The following is a 24121-nucleotide window of genomic DNA, read 5'->3' on the forward strand; positions in this document are numbered from 1 at the left end:
TACTTTAAAGTGTACTATGGTCAAATGTAAAGTCATATATTCATTCCACATTGTGTTTTAATTAATTCTAGCCTATCCCCATTTATAGGAACGGTTCTGAAGTTTGTAAATTTTGTGAAGATCCCAACATATTCAACTCCTTGAATAGCGTGACACGTATTCATTACAACCTGTTGGCAGACACTGCTGTGTCAGTGTCACACATTTCACAAAGCCTGCCTTCTGAACTACAGAGGTGCTGAGAGGAGGAATTTAGAGGGTGGAGTCAGTACAGGAATCACTTCTTGCAGGCGACCTAAAGCAGAACTAAACACAATTTTTTTTGGTTCTTTATTTAAAAAAAATACATGTATTTTCTCTTTTGCAATATAATAAACTTACCTGCCTGTTTGCAATCCTCTGCAGAATGTAAACGGAGCTGCATGTGCACAGACCCATTTACACTTCTAGACCCAATTTTAGTGTACTAGGATGAACAAATCCCACGCATGCGCAGGAGTGACATTATCCTGCACTGGCCAGTCAAGACAGCCACAGACCGCCACCCCAGAGGAAGACAAGTAAAAGTTCCTGGTCAGGGAACACTGATTACCTACTGTAGATCCAGATGACTGCTGTGTAAGATAAAAATCTTAGGTTTATTCATGTTGGATACTACTAATAATGGTGATCTTCCGATATCCTTCCAACGAGTGCACGTGGGTCCGCGAGTGCACGTGGTCCACAAGTACCTGTGTATTGTCTTGTTGAGTACCTGTGTAGTGTATTGTTGAGTATTAGTGTCAGGAAGCTAGTTGTTAGGTAATTTGGACATGGTATAATCCCCAATCCTCATTAAATTGGTAGAAACGATGCCTGGCATGTGTGGAGATGCGACTCAGTGTACATCTTGCGGCACGTATGCGTTCCTTGATTATCTGATCGTGGGCGATTACTGCTGAGCAAAATGTAAGCACACTGTTTGCCTGGAAGCCCAAGTTCTGAATCTACGTAAGCAACTGTCAGCACTGAGAAGACCCTCCATACTAAAGGAGAGCCAGAAACGTACCTGGCAGGGGCCAGCACAGAGGCACGTGGAGACAAAGAGGTGCAGGTACCAGAAAAGAGTAGATGGGTGACAGTCAGGAGGGGTAGAGGGGAAAGTGCCAGGGGGGCCGATCCAGGGCTGGAACATCCCAATAAGTACGCTCAATTGAGTGACATTGGTGAAACCAGTCAGGGACCAGCACTGCTAGAGCTGAGGGACTCTCCTAGCTGCCAGGGGAAGAACTCCTCCAGTGAGAGTGGGGGGAAGCAAAGGGAAAGGATAGACAGATTCTGGTGGTAGGGGACTCAATTCTTAGAGGGACAGAGAGGGCAATCTATGACAAAGACCTGAAGCGCCGAACTGTATGCTGTCTACCAGGCGCTCGGGTATGGCACAACAATGATCAGGTGGACATATTACTGGGAGGGGCTGCGGAAGACCCGGCTGTCATGGTGCACATTGGCACCAATGACAAAGTCAGAGGCAGATGGAGTGTCCTAAAGAACGATTTTAGGGACTTGGGAGCTAAATTGAGGAAAAGGACCTCCAAGGTAGTATTCTCAGGAATACTACTGGTATCTGAAGCCACACCAGAAAGGCAGAGGGAGATTAGGGAAGTAAAAAAGTGGCTGAGGAGCTGGTGATGGAAGGAGGGGTTTGGGTTCCTGGAGGACTGGGCCGACTTCTCAGTCAGTCACCAGTACTATAGAAGGGACGGACTGTACCTAAATGAAGAGGGTGCAGATTTGCTGGGAGTAAAGATGGCCAAAAAGTTAAAGGGGTTTTTAAACTAGACAACAGGGAGGGAGGGTCCCGAAGTAGAGATAGTCAAAGCGAGACATAATCCAGAAGGCAGTATTAGGGGCATTAGTGATAGGTTAACTAAAGCACATAAATTTAAGGTAAGTATAGTAACAAGTCCTAGTTGCAATCTCGGAACACCGAATAAGAGGATAGTATGTCACTGGTCTAAACTACGTGGCATGTTCACCAATGCCAGGAGCCTGGCAGACAAGATGGGTGAACTAGAGATACTATTGTACAAGGAGGATTTGGATTTTGTGGGAATTTCAGAGACTTGGTTCAACAGCTCTCATGATTGGCTGGCAACCATTCAAGGGTATACCCTTTATCGCAGGCATAGAGAGGGTAAAATAGGGGGAGGGGTATGTCTGTATATCAAGAATAATGTACAAGTGAATGTCAGAGATGACAACACTAAGGGAGATAGGGAGGAGGTGGAATCCTTATGGGTAGAGCTCCCAAGGGATGAAGCTAAGGGGAAAATAATACTGGGAGTATGCTATAGGCCCCCTAACCTGAGGGAGGAGGGGGAGACTGACCTCCTATCACAATTTGGATTAGCAGCAAGGATGGGAAGTGTTATCATAATGGGGGACTTTAATTATCGAGACATAGACTGGGCGGAGGGAACCACGCATTTGTCTAAGGCTTGCCAGTTCCTAAATGTCTTGCAGGACAATTTCATGGGTCAGATAGTAGACGCACCAAATAGAAATAAAGCGTTACTGCATCTACTGATTACCAACAATACAGACCTGATCACGGATGTGGAAATACGGGGCAATTTAGGAAACAATGATCACAGGTCAATTGGCTTCAGTATAAATCACACAAATAGGAAACATAAGGGAACACAAAGACACTGAATTTCAAAAGAGCCAACTTCTCTAAACTACGAACCTTGCTAGAAGGCATAAATTGGGATAAAATCTTAGGAACAAAGAACATGGAGCAGAGATGGGTTCGCTTTAAGAGAATATTAAATAAGGGTATTAGCCAGTGCATCCCATTGGGTAATAAATTTAAAAGAGGCCTGGATGGCTTAACGCCAATGTAAAAATGCATAAAAAGCAAAAGAGAAGGCTTTCAAAAAATACAAGGTTGAGGGATCCTCATCAACATTCAGACTTTATAAAGAATGCAACAAGAAATGTAAGGGTGCAATTAGGGCGGCTAAGATAGAACACGAAAGACACATAGCGGAAGACAGCAAAAAAAAATCCCAAGAAATTCTTGGGATATGCAAACAGTAAAAAAGGGAGGACAAACCATATTTGCCACATAAAGAATGAGGAAGGACATCTGGTTACAAAGGATGGGGAGATGGTGAAGGTATTGAATTTATTCTTCTCCTCAGTTTTCACGAGGGAATCGAGGGGCTTCAGTAAGCAAAACTGCAGTGTTTATCCTCGTGACAAATCACAGGAAGCACCCTCATGGCTAACAGAGGACAGAATTAGAATTAGACTTGGGAAACTTAACATTAACAAATCACCGGGACCAGATGGCTTGCACCCAAGGGTACTTAGGGAACTCAGTCAAGTAATTGCCAGACCATTGTTGCTAATTTTTCTGACAGTCTACTGACTGGAATCGTACCAGCTGATTGGAGAAAAGCCAATGTAGCACCAATATTTAAAAAGGTCCCAAAATACATCCCTGGAAATTACAGACCAGTTAGCCTAACATCAATAGTATGCAAGCTCTTGGAGGGGATGATAAGGGACTATATACAAGATTATAGTAATGAAAACGATATCATTAGGAGTAATCAGCGATTTATGAAGAATTGTTCTTGCCAAACCAATCTATTAACCTTCTATGAGGAGGTGAGTTCCTATCTGGATAAAGGAAGGCCCGTAGATGTGGTGTATCTGGATTTTGCAAAAGCATTTGACATAGTTCCCCATAAATGTTTACTGTACAAAATAAGGTCCGTTGGCATGGACCATAGGGTAAGTACATGGATTGAAATCTGGCTACAAGGGCGGGTTCAGAGGATGGTGATAAATGGGAATACTCAGAATGGTCAGGGTGGGTAGTGGGGTCCCCCAGAGTTCTGTGCTGGGACCAATCCTATTTAATTTGTTCATAAACGACCTGGAGCATGGGATAAACAGTTCAATCTCTGTATTTGCGGACAATACCAAGCTTAGCAGGGCAATAACTTCTCCGCAGGATGTGGAAACCTTGCAAGAAGATCTGAACAAATTAATGGGGTGGGCAACTACATGGCAAATGAGGTTTAATGTAGAAAAATGTAAAATAATGCATTTGGATAGCAAAAATACGAATGCAATCTATACACTAGGGGAAAACCTCTGGGAGAATCTAGGATAGAAAAGGACCTGGGGGTCCTAGTAGATGATAGGCTCAGCAATGGCATGCAATGCCAAGCTGCTGCTAACAAAGAAAACAGAATATTGGCATGCATTAAAAAAGGGATTAACTCCAGAGATAAAGCGATAAATCTCCCACTCTACAAGACTCTGGTCCAGCCACACCTGGAGTATGCTGTCCAGTTCTGGGCACCAGTCCTCAGGTAGGATGTACTGGAAATGGAGCGAGTTCAAAGAAGGGCAACAAAGCTAATTCAGGGTCTGGGGGATATTAGTTATGATAAAGGTTGCGAGCACTGAACTTATTCTCTCAGGAGAAGAGACGCTTGAGAGGGGATATGATTTCAATTTACAAATATTGTACTGGTGATCCCACGATAGGGATAAAACTTTTTCGCAGAAGGAAGTTTAACAAGACACATGGCCACTCTTTAAAATTAGAAGAAAAGAGGTTTAACCTTAAACTATGTAGAGGGTTCTTTACTGTAAGAGCGGCAAGAATGTAGAATTCCCTTCCACGGGCGGTGGTCTCAGCGGGGGGCATCGATAGTTTCAACAAACTATTAGATAAGAACCTGAACGACCACAACATGCAGGAATATACAAGGTAATAGTGACATATGATCACACACATAGATTGGACTTGATGGACTTGTGTCTTTTTTCAATCTCACCTACTTTGTAACTATGTCCTGTGACCAGTAGCGCCGTTAGCAACATAATCTTAGTTTTAAAATTGTCAATAATCACTTAAGGCCTAATTCACATGGGTATATTTAAGCGTACGTCCATGCAGGTATGCACAGGTGCTCCATGCATTTGTGTCCAGGCAGTCCCATTCGTATCAGTTGGGACACATCAGCTGCACAGACAGTTGCTACTCCCAATTTGACATCTGTCTGGGTGCAGGTCCCTGAACACACACTGGGATTGATTTACTAAAGGTAAATAGACTGTGCACTTTGCAAAATGCAGTTGCACTCTGCAAGAGCAGTTGCTCCAGAGCTTAGTAAATGAGCAAAAGCTCTGCTGACTGCCTTCATTCAGTCCTGTGCAAGCAAAAATGCTGTTTTTTGTAATTTTCCTTGCATGTGATTGGCTATTCTTTGCAAAGTGAAGCTTTACCTCATTTACTAAGCTCTGGTGCAACTGCATTTTGCAAAGTGCACAGTCTATTTGCCTTTAGTAGATCAACCCCACTCTCTGTGTTGAGGGACCTGCACCTGCACGCACCCATACGAATGCCAAGTTGGGAGGAGCAGCTGTGGTAATGCAGCCGATGGGCATAAATTGCCATGAATGGGATTGCCTGTACGGAGATGCATGGAACACCTATGCATCTCTGCATCCCTGTGCGGGAAAACACGGCCCTCGCACTGGTGTAAGCTTGCACGTGTGAACAAGGCCTAAAAGCGATTAATACATAATGTTACTAAGCAATAAAAAAAAAAAATCCCAAAACAAATTAGAACAAATGAGAGAAAAATTGCAGTTGTACCTTAGGCCTTATATCACTTTAATGACTGCACTTTGTTGATTTAAAAGAATAATTGAATAATAATAAATCCAAAGGAGGTATAAAAAAAGGTAAAAAAAAAAAAAAAACGCTGTATCTATAAAATCTATGGTAAAGCTAAATATTGGAAAAGGAATGTGCAAAATGATGAATAAGACCTCTGACATCTATTTTCCAAAAGAAAGTTAGTTCTGTTTAAACACCCTCCCATCCCCAGCCAGAATGTCATTTTTTATATGTGTTTATTTTTCTATTCTTTCTGGCCTAGGTCAAAATGATGTGTACCTGCTCCTGCAGGCTCCTGGGATACTTCCATCATATCTCGCAGAAGGCCGCAGGATCAGGCACACAGAGTGACCAGGGGGGTGAGCTGGAGGGCAGGCTTGGTGCATCCTCAGTAGCTGGTTTCCTGCATCCAGAGGCAGCCAGATAAAGAGGACCAAGATAGCTACATAGGATCCGATGTATGTCACCCAAACAGCGCATCACCAGGGGACAACGCCTGATTCGCTATATATAGGAGAGTATGTGTCTTGAAGAGAATGCATCACTACAGGCAAAAAGGAAAAACAAGTCAGAAGAGTCAGATGACAGCAAAGCATGGTGATCCTGGACAGAGCCTCTGTACACGGGACCATGGAGAAAATGCGGGACAGTTCCACATAATCCGGGACTGTTGGGAGGTATGGTAAGCCACTTTGAAGGTGGTCAAATGTTATACTCCACTCTTGGTGGATTGACCCTTTTAAGTCCAATGACTCAATTCTAAATGATGCTATGGCAGACTCTTTGGTTGTATCCTTTGGAAGGATAATGCTAAGGTTACAAAGAGCAAGTTTCAAAAACTGGGAATTTGATAGTAGCATATAGAAGTAGAAATTGGTCTGGCCTGTCTCAACCTAAAAAGAAAGACACCAAAATGCCTCCATCCCTAAATACTATATGAGAACAAAAAAGTGGGGTTTGGGACTTTACATGAGCATAAAGAAGTAGCTTTCAGAGTCCTGTTGAGTTATCTGAACTTTGTACACTATTTTCCTTTATCTTGCTCACTAAGCTGGATCATTTTCCTGGACATTTTTTATTTCAGAAGCAGATATTTTGTTGACGAGACTTTTGTGTGCCTGTGTTCCTCAGCCTGCAGATGTTGTCAGAGACATTCCCGGAGAGTGCTGTGCAGCGTTACAAGGCTGCCCAAGGCGATATGAGCAAACATGTCCTAAATTAGAAAGCATGTACCCCTGACACGCTCCCGTCCCCTTCTCCTAAGGTTATATTACTTATTAATTCATACCTTCGTCTGCCAGCTTTACCAGACAAAATCAAAATGAACATATGAAAAAGACCAAAAAACAGCTTCTGACAGCAAGTGAAATCGATTGGTGAGTGGTTAAAAGCATTCAGATTCCGAGCAGGACAAAATCAATCCCCACTAATTGGGGTTGAATTACTAAAGTTAAATAGACTGTGCACTTTGCAAATGTGGTTGCACTCTGCAAGGGCATTTGCTCCAGAGCTTAGTAAATGAGGAGAAGCTTCACTTTGCAAAGAATGCCCAATCATATGCAAGAAAAATAAACAGCATTTTTGCTTGCACGTGATTGGATTATAGAATTCAGCAGAGCTTACCCTGATTTACTAAGCTTTGTGCCAGCAGGGGGCATGGCTTTAGGTTCATGAGAGCGGCTGCTTAGATCCACAGCTCCGGCTCTTCTAATCCTGCAGCAGGCATCCCGAGTCCAAAATTCTCCTAAGTGGCACCGAATCCTTCCTAAAAACGGCGGATATCCATTCCAGGTATGATGGTGAATAAACATGGGCCACCTGCGCCCCTGTCCGCGGCGGAACATCTGGCTCGTTTCAGGAGGCAAGATGGCGCCGATCCCTCAGCCATTCATGAAGCCATGCTGCAGCCGTCTCCTATCTCAGCTCAGCCTTCTGCACAAGGGGTAAGTGACTCTTTACCTACAGCCTTCCGCACCCAGGCTGACCACCTAACACCCCTAGATTCCCCTACATGCTCAGCGGACTGCAATTCACCAGGCCCCTCTCTAGATGAGCCTACACAGGCAGAAATCATGCTGGCTATAAAATACTGTTGAGGCCTCCCTCACTGTTCAAATGGAAAGCATCCATATTGATTTTTCCCTGCTAAAGCAGAACATACAAAACCTGCGGGAAAGGACAGGGGGGGCAGAAGAACGTATCAGCTCCCTAGAAGACACAGTGCATCACTTAGCTGCAACAGGAGGCATGGCTACAGATGAGCTGGTGACCCTCAGAGCCAAGTTGGATGATTTAGAGAACCGTTCTCAAAGGAACAATCTCTGTTTTGTGGGGTTCCCGGAATGCTCTGAAGGATCACGCCCTGAACGATCACGCCCTGAACGATTCCTCCATTCGTGGCTGTGGGATTTTTTTTTGGAGCAGAGGTGCTCTCCCATGCCTTTGAGTTTGAACGTGCACACCGCACCCTCCGCGTCCCCCTCCCTCAGGGACTCCTCCAAGGTCCCTGATTGCAAAAATCCTCAATTTTCGGGACAAAGTCACTATCCTGCATCTTGCCAGAAGGGCCACTCAAGTTTAACGGCAACAGCATCTGCATATACCCTGATTTTTCAGCAGAAGTTCAACACCAGCACATATCCTTTGCGGCGGTGAAATATCGACTCTGCATTGAAGGCCTCCCCTACGCAATGTTCTTCCCTGCAAAACTGAGAATCATCTATGAAGGTAAAGCCCACTTCTGCTCCTGTCCTAAAGAAGCCATGACCTGGCTAGACGCTTGCTTTGGAAAACAACCCAGACAACGCCGCAATTGAGACCACTTGCTGCTGTCCTTTTAGTTCTCCCTACCTCTCTGCTTATCCTACCTGATGTCTGTTGGAACACCCACAGGATTTCTTAATGCTCTGATTAATAACTACATCTCTGATGATGGGGCTAATCTGTGGAATGTGATTGTACTGCCCCTTTTCACTAGTTGTCCTGCATTACCCCTGTTGCATGCCCGGCCGAGGTCTTAGCCAGTCCTAACACTTAATCTTCCTAACGTTTGCACATGTTGTGCCTTACATGACTGCTACTGTTTGTGTCTTATATTACAGGTGAATTCTATATCCTGCAGCATGGACACACGCACCTTGTTTGAGAACCTTGTTAGACCTGCTACCTCTCCCATACCAGTAGGTGGTGAGGCCACAGGTTTTTCTGTTACCTCCCATGACTGTTGCTGCAGGTTTGGGACGGTAGAGAAGGGTGGGGGGATGTAGAGGGGGGGTGTAGAGAGGAGGGGGGGGGGTTGTTCTTCACTACGGTCTCTTCTCATGCTCTGGTTGCTGAGAATGACTGGACCTTCAGGTTTATCTCTCTTTTTTTTTTTTTTAACTTTCCAAATGTTTATTGAAATTTAGCAAAGGACATGAGATGGTAACTGTGTCACAATAGCAAAGAATGTTGAGTCTACAGTACTTGTTATCTGTATAGACATTTATCACTCAACAAAATACAGGTAGTATATTATAAAAACTTTCCTTTGAACCGGGTAACTAGCAACAAATATTGATAAGGCACCTAGTTCGTCCGTCGCTCCTGACACCCCTATTGGGTGCATACTGTATCATGAGTTGACTGATGTGGAAAATAGCATTAAGAGCCATTTGTAATGTTACCAGGCCCAACAACTCGGAAATGACAGTGGTTTCCAGAGTTGCGGAAGAGTCTTATTATGAGTATCAAAGCAGAGGATACAACACTCAGTCCTATCAGGTAGTTTCTAGAAGCTTGTCTAGTGGTAACTTGCAAACTCCTGAGGTTGAGATACTGGTATAGGTTCAAAACAACTACAGTTTGAGATGAGACTCTTGCCATCTTCAACTTTATAGTAAAGCAGAAATGTTTAGAAGGGAAAAAGAAGGTAGGAAAGAGAGAGAGAGAGGAGAAAGAAGAGATAGATTCCAAGGAGGTCACCTTGATTGTATTGTCTTGATGCCAGGGATGAGTGAGGTTCCTACGAGTCTAGCCCAAGGTTCCCATGTTGCTTCAAATGTTTTGGTGGTGCTTAGTATTGAGCTGACCATTTTTTCTTAGGTCATGATCCACTATATCTTTCTCTTGGCTGCAACGAACGAAACCGTGGGTCGCTTCCATGCTTTGGCAATGGTTATCTTTGCCCCCAAGAGAATAAAGAAGATCAGTTTTTGGGTGTGTTTGGGGGTTTGAGGTATGGGAAAGTTCAGCAGCGCAACCTGGGCAGACTTCGGGACTGATTGGCCTGCGACTTTCCGTATAAGGTCGAACATTTTCTTCAAAACCCTCTAATTTTCAGGCATTCCCACCATACTTAGATCATGGAACCAAGGGTTTGACATTCCCTAAAACATAAAGGGGAGGCTGAAGGGAAAATGACAGCTAGTCTGGCGGGTACCAGGTGCCATCTTGTAATTACCTTCAGGTTGGCCTCTATTAAGGAAACGTTCAGTATACCTTTGGAGGCCCTCAACACCACTCTATGCCAATCCTCCAGGTCCCAGGTTTCCTGAAGGTCTCTTTCCCAAGCTTCCATGTATGGAAATTTGAAGGTGGGTTTGGACAGTGATGCATAGATTATTGATATGCCACCTTTTTGCCTGTCCACATCAACGATCATAGTTTGTGAACTCTGGGGGTATGGGTTTGTTTTTCCAGATGGAGGAGAGAAAGTGAGAGATTTGATAAAACCTAAATCTCTCTGAGATTGGTAGTTCTAGTTTGTTTTTTACAATGTTTCAGGGATAATGGGCCTGCTATAGAGAATCCAATATGGTACATCACCTTGTTCAGCCACCACTGGAATGATTTGATGTCCATACCTGCTTGGAATTGTGGATTGTAGAATATGTGCGCTAGGGGGCGTATTTCGGATGTCAGAGAGGGTAGATGTCTCAAGTCATCCCATAATGCTAGGGAATGGGAGAGAGTGGGGGACATTACTGGGGGTCTAGAGTTTTGGGGACACCACAGGAGATAGTCTAGTATATATGCCGGGACTGCCTGTCTTTCTATGTAAATCCAGTCAGGCTTCTCAAGCCTAGAGTAGACCGTGGATAGTTGGGCTAGTCTTGCTGCCTGGTAATACCATAACAGATTGGGGAGGCCTAGTCCCCCTTGTGATTTGGGGCTAAACAGAATGCGTTGGGCAAATCTATACCCTTTTTTTTCTATACCAAGATAAATTCGATTACTTTCCTTTGGAATGATTTGAGGTGATCGCTTCTTATCGCCAGGGAAAGGGATCTAAACAGGTAGAGAAGTCTGGGCAGTAGAGTCCTGTAAACGAATTTTCAGTAAGATGAGCGAAATTTGAGGGATAGTTTAGAGGCTAACATCGTGCTTTTTTGTGGCGTTTGCATAAAGTAGAGAAAGCCTTGTGCCAGACTCTATACATGCAGTCTCTGCCCTATGATAGGCTTGGTATAAGGGTCTGTGCCCCGTGCCAGACTCGTCACATGCAGTCACACCTTGTGCCAGACTTTGTACATGCAATCCTTGCCCTGTACCAGGCTTTGTACATGCACTCATGCCCTGTGCCAGGTTCCAGACAAGCAGACTGTGCCCTGTGCCAAGCTCTGTACACGCAGTGTGTGTCCTGTACCAGGCTCTGTACACACAGCTCGTGCTCTGTGCCAGATTCTGTACACACAGTCTGTGTCCTGTGCTAGGTTCTTTACAAGCAGTCTCAGCCTGTGCCAGGCTCTGTACACATAGTCTGTACCCTGTGCCAGGCTCTGTACATGCAGTCTTTGCCTTGTGCCAGGCTCTGTACAGATCCTCTATGCCTTTGTGCCAAGCTTTGTACACGCAGTCTTTGCCCTGTGCCTGTCAGGGCTGGCTCAGCCCTTCCTTCTCTGAGCTGGCCGCTCAGCTGTCGGCTAATTGCCAGCTCTCATCTCTCTCCACAGTTAACCAGCTGTTGTGGATCTGCTCGTCAGTCCCGCCTACTTAAAGATCTCCAGCTCTTTTCATTCCTGCCTTCGCCTTGGTCACATCACAAGAAACCATATCCTGCATTCCTGTTTAAAGACTGGCTGACATCCCTTGTGGCTCCTTATCCTGCTTGCTGTTCCTCCACTTGGATCCCTGACTTCTGGCCTGGCTGATTACCCGATCTGGTTACTGAACTCTGGCTTGGCTGACTACCCGATCCGGTTACTGGACTCTGGCTATGCTTTGACTACGCTTACTCTATTTACCTTTTTTTTTTTTATTAATAAACAAGTGTGATTTTATTGTACTTCTGTCTCCGTCTGGTTCATGGTTTCTGACAGTAGGCGAAGGCCATGAATTCAAAAGATACAGTCAATCCACTTGTTGGTAATATTTTTTCCAGATCGAATGAGCAAGATCTCCGCATGGATCAGTTTGCCATGGTGTTACAAATGCTCCTGAGTCGCTCGGCCCACCTGGAATCCCCCACTATGGCTGCTCCGGTACAACCTGAGTTGCAGGCCGTCCCTGCCACTGTGCCAGTCTCTGTGCAGGCACCCACCTTGAGTATTGCCTCTATAAGAGGTATGTCTGGTTCCGCCCCGCTTCCCCAGCGATTTGGGGGCAATCCAGTTCAATGCAGAGGGTTTCTGAACCAAGTTGAGATATAATTAGAGATGCTGCCCCAGGTGTTTCCCACAGGCAGAAGCAAAGTAGGATTCGTGATTAGGGATGGGCTTTATGTTCGGGTTGAACATGAGTTCGACTCGAACATTGGCTGTTCACCCGTTCGCCGAACAGCGAACAATTTGGGGTATTCGCGGCAAATTCGAAAGCCACGGAACACCCTTTAAAAGTCTATGGGAGAAATCAAAAGTGCTAATTTTAAAGGCTTGTATGCATGGTATTGTCATAAAAAAGGTTTGGGGACCTGGGTCCTGCCCCAGGGACATGTATCAATGCAAAAAAAAGTTTAAAAAACGGACGTTTTTTCGGGAGAAGTGATTTTAATAATGCTTAAAGTGAAACAATAAAAGTGTAATATTCCTTTATATTTCGTACCTGGGGGGTGTCTATAGCATACCTGTAAAGGGGCGCATGTTTCCCGTGTTTAGAACAGTCTGACAGCAAAATGACATTTCTAAAGGAAAAAAAGTCATGTAAAACTATTATCGCTAGCATCGGCTATAATGAATTGTCGGTCGGGCAATACACATAAAAGATGATAAAAACGGTATGGAATTTCCCCACAGGGGAACCCCGAACCAAAATTTAAAAAATTGCAGGCGGGGGGCTTATCAGAATCTGGAAGCCCCCTTTAACAAGGGGACCCCCAGATCCTGCCCCCCATGTGTGAATTGGTAATGGGGTACAAATGTACCCCTACCATTTGACAAAAAAAGTGTCAAAAAGGTTAAAAAAACGGTTTTTGACAAGTCCTTTATTAAATCCTTCTTTTTTCATCTTATTTCTTCTGGTCTTTCTTCTGTGTTCTTCTTCCTCCATCTTCTTCTTCTCCATCTTCTTCTTCCTCCGCTCTTCTCGTCCCGCATCTTCCTCTGGCTTCTTCTCTGCTCCGTCCGCACGATCTGCCTCAGTGGGAGTCTTCCGCCGTGTGACGCTTCGGTTCTTCTGGTTCCACTTACATGGGTGACCCCGCCCCCTCTGACAACACGGGGAAAGCCATAGGGAAGTCCCCATGAAGTCCCCGTGCATCAGAGGAGGGCGGGGTCACAGGTGGCCCCCGCCCTCCGTTATATAAGAAGTGTCAGAAGAACCGAAGCATCACACGGTTACCAGTTCACAACAGGGGGGGCCGGGATCTGGGGGTTTTCTTGTTAAAGGGGGCTTCCAGATTCCGATAAGCCCCCCAAATACAGACCCCCACAACCACTGGGCAAGGGTTGTGGGGATGAGGCCCTTCTCCCCATCAACATGGGGACAAGGTGCTTTGGGGGGCTACCCCAAAGCACCCTCCCAATGTTGAGGGCATGTGGTCTGGTACGGTTCAGGAGGGGGGGCGCTCTCTCGTCCCCCCCTCTTTTCCTGCGGCCTGCCAGGATAAGGGTCTGCTATGGATTTTTGGGGGGACCCCACTCCATTTTTTAAAAAAATTTGGGCGTGCGGTTCCCCTTAAAATCCATACCAGACCTGAAGGTTTTGAGGGGGACCCCCACGCCATTTTTTTTTTAAATTTTGGCGCGGGGTTCCCCTTAATATCCATACCAAACCTGAAGGGCCTGGTATGGAATTTAGGGGACCCCCACGCATTTTTAAAAAAATTATGGTTCGGGGTTCCCCTGTGGGGAAATTCCATGCCGTTTTTATCAATGAACTTTTATGTCTATTGCCAGACTGACAATTCATTATAGCCAGGTTAGCGATAGTAGTTTTACATTTTTTTCCTTTAGAAATGTCATTTTGCTGTCAGACTGTTCTAAACACGCCCCTTTACAGGCATACTATAGACACCCCCCAGGTATAAAATTTAAAGGAATATTACACTTTTATTGTTTCACTTTAAGCATTATTAAAATCACTGCTCCCGAAAAAACGTCAGTTTTTAAAACTTCTTTTTGCATTGATACATGTCCCCTGGGGCAGGACCCTGGTCCCCAAACACTTTTTATGACAATAACTTGCATATAAGCCTTTAAAATGAGCACTTTTGATTATTCATGTTCATGTCCCTTAGGCTTTAACGGTGTTCGCACAAATTTTTTGCCTGTTCGCATGCTCTCAATGCGAACCGAACCGGGGGGTGTTCGGATCATACCTATTCGTGATATCTTTGCTTTCTGAGAGAGCCTTGGCCTGGGCTAACCCTCTATGGGAGATGCAAAAACCTGTTGTACTGAGTTACCCTGAGTTTGTGGCCTCCTTTAAAAGGGTATTGTTGCCGACTACGCCATTGAGTTCCGTACTCTGGCAGCAGAGGTTGCTTGGAACAATGAGGCCCTCGTGGCTGCTCATTCCATCAAGGATGAGATAGCAGCCCGAGATATACCCACTGAGCTGGAGAGCTTGATCTCGTTCACCATCCTCAATGACTCCAAACTCAGAGAAAGACTTTCTTTTAAGGAGTGCTTGCGGAGGCCTCCTGTACGTTTGCCTCCGAGCTTTTCAGTCCCACCCGTGCCTCCCTCACCTCCCATGCTTCCTGGTACTGAGTCGGTCAGTGAAGATGAACCCATGCATTCGGGCTTCACGCATCTCTCTGCGGATGAGAGAGCCTTTAGGAGGAGGGAGAGATTGTACCTTTATTGTGGCCAGGCAGGTCACTTTTTGAAGTCTTGTCCTACCCGTCCTGGGAACACCCAAACTTTGAGGTCCTGTCATGGACAGACCTTAGGTGGTGTGTTGTCCCCAGTTATCCAGAAGGATAAGCCCCTGGTTTCGGTTACCCTTTGTTGGGCTAAGTCGTCTATCGAGATACAGGCTCTAATCGACTGTTCATTGATGCTGCCTTTGTATCAAAGCACTCAATTCCACTGCAGCTGCATGACACTCCACTTGCCATTGAGGCTTTTGACGGGAGACCTCTACAGCCTGCTCATGTGACTCATGAGACGGTTCCATTGTCCATGGCCGTGGGGGCTCTTCACCATGAGATAATCCAATTCCAAGTGATTTCCTCTCCTAAGTTTCCGCTGGTTATTGGTTATCCTTGGTTACAGAGGCACAACCCCTCTTTTGATTGGCTCCGTGCTGAGGTTCTCTCCTGGTCACCACAATGCAGTGAAACATGCTTCCGGAAGGTAGCCAAGGACCTATGTGCCTCTTCACTCTCCTTCCTGCCAGAGGAGTACCGTGATTTTAGCGATGTCTTTGACAAAGATCAAGCGGGTAGTTTGCCTCCACACCGGCCGTATGATTGTGCAATTGACCTTCAACCTGGTGCCACTCCCCCTCGTGGCTGTGTTTACCCTTTGTCAGTCTTGGAGGATAAAGCCATGGAGGAGTATGTTGCAGACGCGCTTTCTCAGGGTTTCAGCCGCAAATCCTAGTCTCCTGCTGGTGCTGGTTTCTTCTTTGTGAAGAAGAGGAGGGGTGAACTGAGACATTGTATTGACTATAGGGGTCTCAATCGTTTCACGATTAAGAATGCCTACCCGATCCCGTTGATTACAGAGTTATTTGACCGCCTCAAGGGAGCAACGGTTTTCACTAAGCTTGATCTGAGAGGGGCTTACAATCTCGTGGGGATTAAGGAGGGCGACGAGTGGAAAACTGCGTTTAATACCAGAACAGGCCATTATGAGTATCTCGTAATGCCTTTTGGCCTTTGTAATGCCCTGGCAGTTTTCTAGGAATTTATTAACGATGTCCTCCGAGATTTGTTGCAGTTATGTGTGGTGGTTTAACTCGAAGATATCCTCATATTTTCCAAGTCCCTGGAGAGCCACCACACAGATGTCTGTCGTGTGTTTCAGAAATGAAGAGAGAACCATCTCTATTGTAAACTGGAGAAGTGTGAGTTCAATCGGGAACAGGTTAAATTCCTGGGCTATGTCATTTCACTGCTGGTTTTTCGAAGGAACCCAGAGAAACTTTCGGCAGTCCTACAGTGGCCCGACCCATGGGGTTACATCCTCTGCAGCGTTTCCTGGGTTTTGCTAACTATTAACTGAAGTTTATATATCTCTCTGGTCAAGCCCCTGACCGATATGACAAGAAAGAATGGTAACTCACAGAGTTGGTCTCCGGAGTCCATTAAGGCCTTTGAAAGTCTCAAGGCTGCCTTTGTTTCTGCTCCTGTGTTGGCACATCCTGATCCTATGTTACCTTTTATCTTTGAGGTTGATGTTTCTGAGACTGGTGTTGGCGCCCTTCTGTCTCAACGTCCTACCTCTGAGAGTGCTATGCATCCTTGTGGCTACTTTTCCAAGAAATTGTCACCTGCCGAGTGCAATTACGAGATTGGAGACAGAGCTGTTGGCAATCATTTTAGCCCTGAAAGAATGGAGACATCTCCTCGAAGGTACCACTGTGCCGGTTCTCATTCTTACTGACCATAAGAATCTCACACTCTTGTCTGAGGCTAAACGCCTCTCTCCCAGAAGGGCGCGATGGGCTCTTTTCTTTTCAAGTTTCAATTACATTGTCTCATTCTTACCCAGTACTAAGAATGTAAGGGCTGATGCCTTGTCACGACAATTTTCCTCCATTTTCAAGTTGGAGTCAGTTCTGGTTCCTATGATTCCTCCTGATCATATTCTGGCTACGGTTCACACCAGTCTTACTTCTCCTTTGGGTGACAAGATTCTTGCTGCTCAGGTCGATGCTCCCCCTGAGAAACCTTGTGACTGCTGCTTTGTCCCAGAGTGTCTCCGTACTGCCGTGCTCCAGACTTACCATTCTCCCAAGGCAGCTGGCCACCCTGGTAAGAATCAACTCGTTTGGCCCATTTCCCAACAATTCTGGTGGCCTAGTCTACGTGCTGATGTAACTGCCTTTGTAGCTACCTGTTCCGTGTGTGCTCAGAGTAAGACTCCATGACACCTTCCAGTGGGCCTCCTACAACCTATACCCAATGGAGAGAGACCCTGGACCCACTTGTCTATGGATTTCATTGTGGAGTTGCCCAACTCCCAAGGCAACACAGTTATCCTTAAGGTGGTTGATCGGTTCTCAAAGATGTGTCATTGTATTCCACTTAAGAAGTTGCCCACTTCTAAGGAACTGGCTTCATTTTTGCTTTCGCTTTCGCTTACATGGGCTACCCAAGGTGATTGTCTCGGACAGGGGTAGTCAGTTTGTGTCCCGGTTCTGGCGAGCCTTTTGTGCACAGCTGGGAATTCAGCTTGCTTTCTCCTCTGCGAATGGGGCCGAAGAACAAGCCAATCAGTCCTTGGAGCAATTCCTACGTTGCTATATTTCTGATCATCACAACAACTGGTCAGACCTATTACCATGGACAGAGTTTGCTCACAACAGTGCCTTGAATTCTGCTTCCAAATTGCCTCCGTTTATGGTGAATTATGGTTTCCAACCTTCCATGTTGCCTAACTCGTTTGTTCCGCAGAGTATTCCTGCGCTAGAGGAGCATCTCCATGGTCTTCGTTCCACTTGGGCACAAGTCCAGGAGGCGTTGCGTCATACTAATGATAGGTGCAGACTCCATGCTGACCGCAGACGCCTGCCTGTGCCTTCCTACCAGGTTGGGGACAGGGTCTGGCTGTCATCTCGCAACCTCCAACTTTGTGTTCCCTTACTGAAGTTCGTAGCTGGGTTTATTGGGCCTTTCCGTATCCTTCGCAGGATTAACCCAGTGGCTTACGCATTGGACCTTCCTCCTAGTATGCGCATCTCAAATGTGTTTCATGTCTCCTTATTAAAACCCTTGGTCTGCAATCGCTTTACGGTGCCACGTCCTCACCCTGTACAGGTTTAGAACCATGAGGAGTATGAAGTACAATCCATTGTTGACTCCCGTAAATTCCGTGGGCGCATACAGTACCTGGTGCATTGGAAGGGGTACAGGCAGGAGGAACGCTCCTAGGTCTCATCCTCAGATGTACAGGCTCCTGCCCTGCTCCGTGATTTCTATAGATGTTTTCCCCTCAAGCCTGGTGATCCTCCAAGGGGGAGGGGTCATTGAGGAGGGGGGTACTGTCAGGGCTGGCTCAGCCCTTCCTTCTCTGAGCTGGCCGCTCAGCTGTCGGCTAATTGCCAGCTCTCATCTCTCTCCAAAGTTAACCAGCTGTTGTGGATCTGCTCGTCAGTCCCACCTACTTAAAGATCTCCAGCTCACTTCATTCCTGCCTTCGCCTTGGTCACATCGCAAGAAACCATCTCCTGCATTCCTGCTTGCTGTTCCTCCACTTGGATACCTGACTTCTGGCCCGGCTGATTACCCGATCTGGTTACTGAAATCTGGCTTGGCTGATTGCCCGATCTGGTTACTGAACTCTGGCTTGGCTGACTACCCGATCCGGTTACTGGACTCTGGCTATGCTTTGACTATGCTTACTCTATTTACCTTTTTATTTTTAATAAACAAGTGTGATTTTACCGTACTTCTGTCTTGTTCTGGTTCATGGTTTCTGACAGTGCCAGACACAGTATATACAGTCTCTGCCCTGTGCCAGGCTCTGTGCATACAGCCCCTGCCTGGTGCCACTGGTGCCAGGCTCTGTACAAGCAGTCTCTACCCTGTGCCAGGCAAGATTTGGGTGTCCCTATTTCAGATGATTGCAAAATGAGCAAACAGTGTGGCCACAGCAGGGGAAGATGGTCCTGATTCCCCTATATAGATCTCTTGTTAGACCTCATTTAGAATACTGGGGTTGATTTACTAAAACTGGAAAGTGCAACATCTGGTGCAGATGTGCATGGTAGCCAATCAGCTTCTAACTTCAGTTTGTTCAATTAAACTTTGACAAAAAAACCTGGAAGCTGATTGGTTTCTAAGCCGAGCTGCACCAGATACTTGCACGCTCCAGTTTTAGTAAATCAACCTCACGTCCAGTTCTGGAGACCTCACTTACAAAAATATATTGATAGATAGAATGAGTCCAGAGACGGGTAACAAAAATGGTGAAAGGTCTGAGTGATAAAACATATCAGGAGAGACTTCAGAAACGTAAACACTTGTTGACTGCGCTATAGCCAAATGACGGCTACAGCGCAGTCATCTATTTCTGGGGCGTCGTCATATGATGCTGTCCAGTGATCGCGCCCACCGAGTGTCCGGTGGACACTGCTGATCACCGATTGAGGTAAAAAGCCAATTAGCGGCTCTTTACCACGTGATCAACTGTGTCCAGTCACAGCTGATTACGGAGGTAAACAGATGCCGGTTTTTGGCACTCTTTTCCTCATGATGACAGCAGAAGAGAGTCAATAACCGGAATCTCTAAAAAGGACACTTATACTGATAATCAAGGAACTAATTATCAGTGTCCTGATTATCAGTGCAGTCCACCAGTGCTGCAAATCTGTGCCTACCAGTGCTTCCAATGTGTGCCCCCCAGTGCTGCCAATCAGTGCCGCCCTTCAGTGCCACCTATCAGTGCCGCCTTTTAGTTCCATCTATTAGTGCCCATCAGTGCTGCCTTAACAGTGCCTATCAGTGCCGCCTCATGTGCCTATCAGTGCCCATCAGTGCAGCCTAAAAGTGCCCATCAGTGCAGCCTCATCAGTGCACAGTGAAAGAGAAAAACGTACCTGTTTGCAAAATTTTATAACAAACTATTTTAAAAATTTTCATATTTTTTTTCGTTTATTTAGCAAAAAAAAAAAGTGGTGATTAAATACACCAAAAGAAAGCCGAATTTGTGTGGAAAAAAAAATATAAAAATTTTGTTTGGGTACAGTGTTGTATGACCGCGCAATTGTCGTTCAAAGTGTGACAGTGCTAAAATTTGAAGATTGGCCTGGGCAGGAATGGGGTGAAAGTGCCCAGTAGGCAAGTGGTTAATATGTACAGTCTGGAGGGAAGAATGGAAATGGATGACATGATTGAAACTATTAAATACGAAGGGCAGGAGGCGGAGCCTAGCAGAGCAGACATGCATTGTTAGAGCTCCACACCGCTGAGGAGAGAAGAGAAGGACAAAGCGGAGCCTGCAGGCTCAAAAGGTATCCATTTGAACCTTTTTGCCCCAGGGAACAAACTGTGAAAGTTTGGGCAGGAAATATGGTACTGGGAGGAAACCGTGGCAGAAATAAAAATCACCTCACAAAGAGCTCACAGGCACTCACTGCAGCTGAAGCAGCTCCAGTCACCTCACAATATACAGCATCAGGGCGCTCTCACAGACAGAAAATGTCACAGCAAGACTCTCCATTTGAGTCAGATACAGAACAAATCCTCTCACAAACTTCTCCACAAGCCTCCTCAGTATCCCCAGTAATATTATTACAATTTGAAAAGATGCTTCATAAGGCTTTAAAACAAACCTCAGACCAAATAACAAAAAGCCTAACCAAAGAAATAAGAGAGCTGGGAAACCGCACCGCAGCCTTAGAAATAAAAATGGATGAAATTGAAATTACAACCCAAGAAAATATAACAGAATTGGAACAATTAAAAAAAGAGAATTTAATACTTCAAACTAAGCTCGAAGATTACGAAAATAGAGCCAGACGTTCAAACTTGCGCATAAGGGGAATACCTGAAACTGTGACAGACCTGCAATCTACTATTACTGCTCTATTACAAGAACTAAAGCCAGATATCCCTATTGAACGTTTAGAACTGGACAGAGTACACAGAGCCCTCACAGCCAAAAAGAAAGATGGACCCCCACGTGATATAATCACAAAATTTCATTATTACAGAACGAAAGAACAAATACTAATTGCTGCAAGAGAAAAAAAGGAACTTAATTTTCAAGGACACAATTATCAAATTTTTGCTGACCTATCCCAACTTACTATTACTAAAAGACGATCCATGAAACCCCAACTAATGGAACTGCAACGCCACAACATTATGTATCAATGGGGCTTCCCCTTTTCAGTCAGATTTAACTACTAAGGTACAATTTACAGAAGCAGATCAGCAGATGAACTACAACAAACCCTTTTAAAATTAAATCTGACAGAACCCACAAGCAGCAACACTCCCACACGCAGAAGAATGGCGTCATCTTCACCTTCAGGCAGCACCCAGAAAATTTCAGAACAAAATGGGAATCATCATTCTCATAAAAGAGGCCGTTATGCCACATCATCCATGGACCAAGAAGATTCAATGGACTGACATCCTAATTCCTGATATCTCTTCATTTATTATACTAAGAGATGGTTCTCTATAAAAAACCTATATTTATAACTGAATGTAACTGCATTCTGATAGTCACACACTGTGTGGGATCATGTTACATTCCAGTTATATTTCTTATTACTTCTGATTCATATAGCCTTAGAATATATAAGTGAAATAAGGAAATTCTTGTTCAGTTATATATTATCAGGTAATAACAATAGATTTTTTACTTTTTAGGACAAATATGTTCAATAATCCAGAAGTAATGGAAGCTTTTTCTTTCTTTTCTTAAAACAAATATATTATTACCTAACTAGTTCCTAGAATTATGTTTTTGTTTATTCTAATCTGAAGCAATACAACCTCAATTTTATGAGTTAACATATCTAAACAGTTACATATGAATAAAATATGTAATTGTTTACTCTAAAAGGGTTAAAATCCCAAAATAATTCAAACTATCTTCATCAATACCAAAGTTATTAACAGTACCTTTCTAACTGAATTATTTAGCCTAGGGCAAGACTAACCATATACAACCACCCTGGAATAAATAATTTCAACAAAAACTATATTCTGCACTCCAATTAATGAAACATCATTTTGATGTCTTTTGACATAGCACTTCTCTCCTGTAAGCGGAAGATCCGTGTACCCCCATTAGCCCACCTCATTCTCCCAACCATATTATGTGGGAGTGTGACGAAGGCACTTATTCCCCTGAGAGAGATATTTATTCTCTTTCACGGGTAAATTGTGATTACTTGCAAAAAATAATTTATACAATGTATCATCTAATCTCATATGTTTTTTGTTTACTCTTTACTCCAGAATTCACTGGTTTCTTTTCTATCTATTCATCTCTTCAGTCCACACAGGTTGATCTGCGCAGTCAGCTCTGCATAACAAAAAGTAAGTCAAAACTATTTGATCTATTGCCATGGCACCACTGAATATACTTTCCCTGAATGTTCAGGGAATAAATGTCCCTCAAAAAAGGACCAAAGCCTTCCGTACTTTCCATAACAAGAAGGCTCACATAGTATGCCTCCAAGAAACACACTTCACCAAAGATTCTACTCCAAAATATATTTCTCCTTTTTATCAACAAATTTACACGGCTTCTGCCTGTACCAAGCAAAGGGGAACTCTAATTGCATTTCACCGATCCACACCATTCACCTTATCATCAGAAATTAAAGACCCAGAAGGTAGATACCTGATACTCATGGGTTATATAATGGATACAGCAATCACGGTGATTTCCTACTACGCTCCTAACAAACAACCTACACCATTCCTCTCACATATATTACAAGTGATTAATACACACAAAATAGGAACAGTGATAATGTGTGGGGATTCGAACCAGGTCCTCCTCCCATTTCTAGATAAATCACCTTTTACACCATCCAAAATAACCTCTAGATTACCTTTTTCTCAACTTCTTTCCAAATACAATCTGGTAGATTCATGGAGAGAAAGTAACCCAATGAAAAAGAAATTCACTTATTTCTCGCACCCTCATCAAACCTTCACCAGAATAGATCATATTTTTCTAACAATAGGAATGATACCAGAAATTATTGCATCAGATATAATTCCGATTCCGTGGTCTGACCATAATGCAGTATACACTACTATAGCTTCAGCCATACCAAAAGCGCATGACCCAACGTGGTACTTACCGGACATAATGCTCAAACACCCACTACATCAGATGGCCATTGAACAAGCTTTAAAGGAATACATATCAATTAATAATACAACAGACATCTCCCCAATAACACTGTGGGAAGCTCATAAGTCTGTCTTGCGTGGTACAATACAAAGACAAATGGCACTATTTAAACGGGAACGCAAAAATCTAGCAAAAAAACTAGAACTCAATTTTAATGCAGCCTACATATCATTTCAAGATAATCCATCTCAGAGTACAAAATCTCATCTGGAAAAATCTAGATTGGAATACGATCTATTTCTCACTGAGTCAGTTGATAAATCCCTCAAACGCTCCAAACACAATTTCTACATGAATACAAACAAACCAGGTACATATTTGGCTCGGGCATTAAATTCAACTAACAAATCTTTCAAACCAATACGTTTGAAATTATCAAAAAATGTTTACACTTGTAATCCAGTTAAAATAGTCCATAAATTTCACTCACATCTCGCAACTTTATACAAGACAAACAATGAATTTAATCCTACAGAAGCTGAATCCTTCTTCTCAAAAATAACCTTACCTGAGTTATCTCAGAATCAAAAAAGCAGTTTGGATGAGCCTATAACTATAGATGAAGTTGCTAACGCCATAAAAGACCTAAAACTTAACAAAAGACCAGGCCCAGACGGCTACTCGGCTTTCTACTATAAAACATTCTCAGAAATACTCCCATTCTCACTGAAACTTTTAACAAACTTCTAGATGGACATTCTTTTCGGCAAGAAACACTAATGGCAATTGTTTGTATGATCCCAAAACCCCTTTCTGATGATACTTCCTGTGTGAGTTATCGGCCTATCTCTCTGTTAAACCTCGATATTAAATTATTAGCAAAAATAATAACAAAACGCCTCAACAGCATTATAGGAAAATTAATACATAGAGATCAAGTAGGCTTCATGCCAAATAGACAGGCAGGCGATAAATCCCTTTATGTTTTCTATCTCTCGATATTAAGAGGGCATTTGACACAGTATCCTGGCAATATATGCAATATTCATTACAAAAATGGGGTTTTGGACCCCAC

This window comes from Aquarana catesbeiana, linkage group LG03, assembly GCF_042186555.1.
Source record: "Aquarana catesbeiana isolate 2022-GZ linkage group LG03, ASM4218655v1, whole genome shotgun sequence".
NCBI lineage: Eukaryota > Metazoa > Chordata > Amphibia > Anura > Ranidae > Aquarana > Aquarana catesbeiana.